We start from the raw sequence: 8,643 nt of genomic DNA on the forward strand, positions 1-8,643 counted from the left end.
CGGACAACAGAACATATCTCAAGAAAGAGTCTTAATGCCTAACAGACTGACTGTAGCACCCTCCTCTTCTTCAGATGCATTATTGTTATTATTTATGATTTTATTGTTTTATCTGGTTTTATGTATGGGCTTATGCCCCTTGTAAGCCCGCTTGCGGGGAGGGCGGGGTAAAAATGCCTACATAAATAAATAAATAATAGTGGGAGATATCCAGGTGCCACCTGGAGGTTGGCAGCCCTCTTAGGAGGGCATACATCCACTGAAGTCAATGGACTTAGTAGGCTGTCATTTGGTTGAGGATTGCACTGCTGGGGAGACATCCTAAGCAGGTCTGGTGGTGGTGTTGTTGTTGTTGTTGGTGGTGGACAGTGCCGTCAAGTTGCAGCCAACTTATGGTGACCCCGTGGGGTTTTCAAGGCAAGAGACGTTCAGAGGAGGTTTGCCATTGGTTGCCTCCACGTCATGACACTGGTATTCCTCGGTGGTCTCCCATTCAAATACTAACTAGGGCCAACCCTGTGTTAGCTCCTGAGATCTGATGAGATCGGGCTAGCCTGATCCAGGCCTGTAGCCAGGATTTTCTAAGTCGGGGGGCATTTGAATTTCTTAGGGGGCACTGGCTAATTGAATTAAAGGTAATTGAGGCTGTCTGGCTCCGTGCAGCCACCGTAGCCAGCCCTTTGTGCCAGGAATGCCCTGCTCCTTCCCCACACCTGCCACTACTCGGGGACCCTGGCCTGGATGGGAAGTCGTGGGGCCTGGCCAGTTAGTTAGGGGGCCTAGCCCTGAGATGCCCCACTGTAGCTACGGGCCTGGCCTGATCAGGTTTAAGCAGGTCTACTTGGAAAGAAACTGTATTTTATTCAGTGGGCCTTACTTCCAGGAAAGTGTTCTTCGGAGTTCAGCCTTAAATGTTCCAATCCACATCTGGGAAGTGCAGATGTTTCTTGGGGTGGCTCCATTTCTATAGGACAAACTGTAGCATCGTACTTACTTTATTTCATTTCTATCCCATTTTCCTCCCCAGCAGGGACCTAAAGGGGGTTACAATAATCCCCCTTTCTCCATTCTGCCATCACAACAGTCCTGTCCAGTAGCTTAGGCTGACTGGCCCAAGGCTATGAAACAAGCATCTATAACAGAGTGGGGAATCAAACCCAGGACTTCCAGATCCTTGTCTGATACCCATTGTACAATACTGTACTGCCAAAGTATGAAGCCAATCACTTTCTGGAAGTAAAGTAAAACTTACTTTGTGAGTTTTGGCAGCTACAATTCAGCCACCAGAAGGTCATTATAATCACTATTCTCTTGTATGGTACATCTTTACCTGTTTTTAATGACATTGCTATTGTTTTTTATCCTTTCAAAAAACAAGTGGGATCTATATTTCGTTACAATACATGATGGCTTTATATAGCGGCTTTTTTTCACCAGTTGTTGGAAATGGGAAGAAAACATTAATGGAGAATTCCTTTAAGGGTCATAAAGCACCCTATTGAATTACAGCTGCAAATCCCCTTGGTGAAACATACAAAAATAATTGCCGTTCTTCAAATTAAACGGGGAAAATGGCATATAATGTAACTGTCAAGGGGAATGTTTCTTCTTTTGTTGTTCAAACATTACTTTTCAAAGATTTACAAAAGCTACTATATACAAGTAGGCTCTTTTGCCTTCCCGCATGACCCCACCAAAAAAACACACACAACGGTGGGATGTGGAATGATGCCATAGTGGCTCACCTGAACAACAAAACAGCAACATGACACCTTGGAAAATGCACACGCTATTCATGTCATGTTTATTCTCAGGCAGGGTGGCCTTTGCAAAAGGGTGGACCACCTGATGCAACCGAGCCTCTGAAACCCGATAAACTCTTTACCTCATGTGACTACTCCAGGCACCTTTAGAACAGAAGAACCGGGTCTTCTAATTAAGTTTTATTTTATTCACAGATAAAATGTCATGCTGGTTTTTGATCAAAAGACAGCCCAAGCATAAAACGATCACTTGTTGAAGAATTAATTTTTTAAAAGAAAAATGTCCTCAAACAGTATCTTCGCAGCATTTTTATGAAGGTGTTTTCGGGTGTTTTGATACGGTGTCCAGATGGCAACGGCTTATAGCATAGTTGACTTGATGGGGGGAAGGGGGGGGGAAACGCCCCTGTGACAAATAAAGATGTGCTGTGAATCTCTGCAACAGGGCTGTGAACCTCTCCGATGTTTTTTATTAATTTAAATCTGTTAATGAATGAGGCATTTGGTATTCAAACGTATTATTCAAAGAGGTCGATGTTGTATGTGCTAGTTGACACTGGGAAGAGACAATCGCTATATGCAGAGGGTCAAAGAAGTCGTGTTGCAGTACTTCTCTCTGAGAAGAAGGAGGAGGAGGAGATTGGGTTTATACCCTACCCTTCACTACCCGAAGGAGTCTCAGAGCGGCTTACAATCCCTTTCCCTTCCCCTCCCCACAACAGACTCCCTGTGAGGTAGATGGGGCTGAGAGAGCTCTCCCGAGAACTGCCCTTGAGAAAATAGCTCTGAAAGAACTTATGACTGACCCAAGGTCACACCATCAGCTGCATGTGGAGGACTGGGGAATCAAACCTGGTTTTCCCAGATTAGAGTCCACGCTCTTAACCACTATACCAAACTGGCTCTCTTTGGCAATTGCTTGAGCAATTCTGCTGCATCATGCGTGTGTATGTGCAAGTGTAAAAGCTACCCGAGGTGGCAATGATGCCAACTTTAGCACCTGAGGCAGCAGTTGTTGCCAGTCTCTGTACCATAACTATCTATTAATTTAAAACATCTTTTGCCTGCTTTTCCAGAATTCAAAGGGTACAAAAGGTAGAGTAAAAAAAGAGGGGGTTTTGAGTAGGAGCCGCCGCCACCACTATTACCCCCATCGTGCACTGCAGAGCAGTGCCATCGTGGGGGCTGGTTAGCCAACTGGGGGACATTTCAGCCCATGGCACCCCTTCTTTCTGTTGACCTCACGGTTGAGATTGAATAATGAGGGAGTATTTTTAACTACTGATGCATCCTGTAAGATTGAATTGTGTTTTAAATGGCTAATTGTGTAATTTTATCGCACTTGTGTGCCTAAATTGTTTTAACGTGTTATATTTTATTGCACTGTTGTGCCGTGTAAGCTGCCCTGAGCCCGCATGCGGGGAGGGCGGGTATAAATGAAATTAAATAAATAAATAAATAAAGTAAAAATAACACAGAGCTGGCAACTTCCAAGATGGAAGTTTTCAGACAGTTTTCAAAGAGAGCCCCCATGCAAAGCGCATTACAGTATTCTAACCTGGTTGTGATGGGAGCCAGGGCATTTTTTGTAGAAAAAGCCCAGCAGGAACTCATTAGCATAATAGGCCAAAAATTTCTGTTGACCTCACGGTTGAGATTGAATAATGAGGGAGTATTTTTAACTACTGATGCATCCTGTAAGATTGAATTGTGTTTTAAATGGCTAATTGTGTAATTTTATCGCACTTGTGTGCCTAAATTGTTTTAACGTGTTATATTTTATTGCACTGTTGTGCCGTGTAAGCTGCCCTGAGCCCGCATGCGGGGAGGGCGGGTATAAATGAAATTAAATAAATAAATAAATAAAGTAAAAATAACACAGAGCTGGCAACTTCCAAGATGGAAGTTTTCAGACAGTTTTCAAAGAGAGCCCCCATGCAAAGCGCGTTACAGTATTCTAACCTGGTTGTGATGGGAGCATGGATCACTGTGGCCAGATACTGACAGACTATGAAGCAGAGCCTGAGTAGAAAGGGACTCCGTATAACTCAGCAGACTGAAATCTTTATGTATGCTTAAATCTCCACAGGCTTAACTGTATTTAGAAAGCCGCTTTTATTGAAAGAAAATAGCTAAACCATGGCTCAAGTTTGCGAAAGGTTCCTAACACCATGCTGAGCGAGCGAGCCCCAGCCTTCTCTTGTGGGCAAGCTCTGAAAGCCTGTTGCGCACCCAGAGAGAGGCAAGTTGCAGAGCCAAAGCCGCTGAGGGGGCTGCTGGAGCGTCGGAACCCGGTGAACGGAGAAGCGGCGAGCGGCAAAAAAGATGGCGTCCCGGCACAACATTGGAGGTGAACAGACGTCGGTGGAAAGGTGGAGCCAGGACGACGCGGGAGCGTGATCGGCGCAGGCGTGGCGGAGCCTCGAGGACTAAAGCTGAAGCCGAGCCGGAGCGTGCCTCGCAACAGAAGGGCCCTGCCGACCCGCCACTGAAAGACCGCCGGAAGGGAAGGAGCCAGAAAGCCGAGACGCCAAGTCGACGAAGCTGACCCGGCGAGAAAAAGGGATCGACTAACCACTCTACTGGGTGCTGGTAGGGATTGTCCCCACCCCTAGTATCTGTGGCCATAGGTTAGGGATAATTGATTAACTGTAGCCGCTCAGAGACCCCTTGGGGGGTTCGAGCGGGGTAGCAAGTTGAAATAACTAAAAATTAAAAAAAAGTACCCTATGCCCCCCACTGGGTAGCTGGCCGGCGGTAGAGAGGTGGGGGCTGAAAGCGGGAGACCCTGCAATTTCCATGAAAGAGTAGGGATTCGAACCTGGTTCTCTCAGACCCTAGTCTCACACTCTAACCACTACACCGTGCTGGCTCTCACATTGCACTGCAACCTGTAAGAATGATCGGAACCAGACACTAACCAATTAATCAATTAGTTGCAGAAGAATAAAAATATGGAAACTATCTCTAATATAAATGACAAAGATCAAAATAGCACTCACCACAGAAAGTGTTGCAGATTCAGGGTGGCTTCAGAAATTCACCTAACCATGACTCAAGTCTGAAGTTTGTAATACCCACGGTCTCTCTACCCAACAAACAAATTCAGGTCCTAAGACCTCACTTCCAGTAACAATTCCTCACTAAGTCTTGAAAGAACAGCACGGACTGCTGATTTGTTTGCAAGCACACTTCAGAGTGTTGGTGGTGGTTATTTTAAATGCCCTAAACAAACAGGGACTCTGTCTGGGTAAGGACCACCTTCTCCTTTATGAAAAAAAAGGTCCTTACACCAAGATCTGCTCTGGGGTTCCTGTTGTGTTTCCTTTTTTAGTGGCATGAGAGGCAGCGGGCATGGGAAACGAACCTTAAACTGTGTTGACACATCATCTATGGAACTTGCTCTGCACTGCTGTATGGGGAGTATGTTCTTTGCTAAATTTTAGGCAGTGGGTCAAGATGTTCCTATTCTGTCAGTTTTGGGAGATTAGTGTTTGTTTGTTTGTTTTTAACATGCCCATGGCTGGATAGCCCAGGATAGCCTGGTCTCATCAGATCTCAGAAGCTAAGCAGGGTCAGCCCTGGTTTGTATTTTGAAGGGAGACCACCAAGGAATACCAGGGTTGTTATGCACAGGTAGGCAATGGTAAACCTCCTCTGAACGTCTCTTGCCTTGAAAACCCTACAGGGTTGCCATAAGTCAGTTGCAACTTGGCCGGGGTGGGGTGGGGAGGCTTTTTATCTGGATAGTTTTATGTGCTGTGAAATCAAACTTCTGCTCTCACTACTTATTGCCTACTTAGGATTACTTTCTTAAGAACTTCAATACTCAGCCCCTCTGGTCTCTGACATTCCGAGAACCGAGCAAATAAGTCAATTCTCCAGTAGTGCCGTGCAATGTTCCCTCTAAGCTGTGGAGTCTTCTGAGCAAAAATTCTACTTTGTGAGCCGCTGGCATTAAAGTTGTGAGCGAGTGATTTGGCCACTGCATAGATTAGTTTGCTCTGGAGCCCTCCTTCCTGAGTGAAGACGAAAATGTGTGAGCTGGAGGCTAAAATAGTGAGAGCTAGCTCACACTAACTCAACTTAGAGGGAACACTGGTGCCATGGTGTCTGTATAGTCCATCCTGAGAAATGAGTCTAGCTTTTCATAGATCTTTGCCGAGTTCCGGCATCATCATATTTAATTACCAACAGCGCCCTGACTCGATGGAGCTGAATTGCCTCCTCCTTTGTTCTCATGATCCGCTGACTTACCTATTTATCAGCCATAGCTTCACAGGCCACAGTTCTAGCGAAGTTCTGAGGGGGAAAAAATCTGAGGCCTCAACACCAGTCAAATGAGTCAAGTTTCCTGTCTGGTACCAGCCACTGGTGTGGGAACAATTGCATGTAAGATGACTACTGCGCAGGTGGCACAAAGGTCTGCTGCAGTATATCAAAGCGCGCTTGTCTACTTTGATTTTTCTCATAATGAAAGAACTTTGGAAGAAATGATGGGTCTTGTTGCAATGGATGTTATCCTTTCCCCATCTGTGGTCAGGAGGGATTCCACCAGTATTTTTAATATCTGTCCATTTACAGGAGGGCCTAAGAACTTTTAGATTCTGCTTACAAACAGGTGACATGAAGGACTACACAAAAAAATACTACGATAATTTCAGAATTCTTTTGAATGTTAGAATTGGGGGGGGATTTATTTTAGTAACATCGCTTGTGATTTTCGTCTACATCTTGAATGGCTTGTAATAGCAATTACTATAAAATAAGGGAACGTCTAACCACTAGTTTTCTTCAAATACTTTTGCAGAAGACCAGTATTGTCCTACTAGCCACCCACAAGATGCCCACCAGTTGTGCTGTGGCCCCTGATGACTGGGGCTACTTCAAAATGTTAATAAGGACGACACAAGGAGATCAGCGAATATAATCACCTGTAACAACTATTCCAAATCCCCCATGATGACAGGCACTACTTCTGTGAAGTAGTCTTGTTTTTGAGTCCTAGACTCCCACCTCTTGGGAAATTACATCCTGAAGCATCCCAAACAGGCAATCTAAGAAGCAAACTCATTGGCATCGTTGGCTTCCTGCTTTATGCATACAGTTCTCAAGCAAAAAGACTAACAAACAATTCAGCTCCCATCTTCCGTTTGATTTCCCTGAAAAAGAAGAGACTAGCACTTGCAAAGACCATGGGGCTGATCTTCTCTTTTCCGCAGATGTCATCCGTGTGGATACTAGCCCCTACCAGACTTCCAGCAGGATTGGAAGTCAGCTACTTCATCCTCCTCCTTTCTCTAGCAGAAGATATCTAACCTAACTAGTATGTTTTTATTCTGGCCTCCCTCCAAGGCGCTCAGAGCTATGTACAAGTGTGCACGGCTTGCACCTTTTGAAGATGCTTAAAAGTGCTGTATATAAAACTACAGGACTGTGAAGGCTTAATACTTCACAGAGCCGGAGAGCCTTGAGTGACAGGTTGCTCCAGGCAATTTGATTGGTTGGCATCAGCTGAGAAAAGAAAGTTTTTTGGGAGCTGGATGCTGGCAGTGAGATTCTTGCCTTATCTGTGACGTGTATTTGAAACCGTCTTAAGACTAGCCCTGCCAGAAAAAGGGTTTAGTGCTGACAGTGAGAATTCATCTTTGACTTAATCTAGTCTTAATTCAGCATTAGCTGAGAGCAGTTTGAACACAGACAGCGAACTGGGGGAAAGTTTGGCAAGGAGGTTTGGGTAGCATAAGAAGACTTCCATTCAGGCCAAATGAAAGATGATCAATCTTCTAGGGAGAGAAGAACAATCCCTCAATCCCTACCCAGTCAAACAGGGAAAGTTATCTCTGAGGAGTAGAGATCCCTGGTTTAGTATGATCGGAAAGTGCTTGTGAAGACTTTAAAAAGTCATTAACAACTAAAGAAGATTTCTGGTGTTCCATTCCAATAGAAGGGGTCTGGGCACTGGAAAGAGGGTACCAGTCTTCTGGGCACCAAAAAAGTCTGCTATTATACAAATAAAGTGTGCTGGAGTGTTTTGGGAAAACCCAAGAATAAAAACCTCTCAAAATAAAGAACTATAGTAACTGTGAATAATTCAAGAACCTGCACCAGTGACAGTGAAATGGATATGATCTATCAGACGTATTCAGAATTTATTAAGAAAAAAAACCTGCCTGGTGAAATATACGTCAGATTCTCTAAGAGATCTATAAGAGATGCAATATTGAAAGCAACATCTGGGACTACACTGAAAATTAAAGGACATCAGAATATTGAAAGACATTCCATTTGAGATAAGGAAGAAGAGAAAACAACACAAGAGTTTAACCACCTATTTACGGGAAAATTCCACTACCTACCATGGATACTACCTGAAGGCTTGATGTTCAACTACAAAGGCAAAAAAGAAAAGATTGACTCTTTTACTAAATTGAAGCAGTTTTTGAAGAAACATCAAGAACCCCAAAAAGATACAAAGAACATGGAGGAGGAGGAAGAAGAAGAACTGGACAGTCAGCATGGCTTGGAAAGCCACAAAACATCTGTAGATGGCAGTTCAGAAGTAGAATCTGAATCAGAATTGGGAGTAGCAGCACCCAAACCACGTTGGGACGATAAAAGCAAGAAGAGAGGAAAGAAAGGCAGACAATAGCTTAAACTTTAGGAGAAATGTTTATATTACATTACGTAATCTTGCACTGTTAACCATTTTAATTTTTTGCATATTGAAACAGTAGAATGGAATTTTTATTCTTAACCTGAATAAGAGAAAAGCTTTGAGTTAAGATAATAATTACTATCATATATGGTCGTTGTATAGCTGTAATTTTAGTTAGTGTGTAGTTTTTGTAGGTGTTATGTAGAAAATTTTATATATATA

The sequence above is a fragment of the Gekko japonicus genome, unplaced genomic scaffold (genome assembly GCF_001447785.1).
Source record: "Gekko japonicus isolate JY-2015 unplaced genomic scaffold, Gekko_japonicus_V1.1 scaffold428, whole genome shotgun sequence".
Lineage (NCBI taxonomy): Eukaryota > Metazoa > Chordata > Lepidosauria > Squamata > Gekkonidae > Gekko > Gekko japonicus.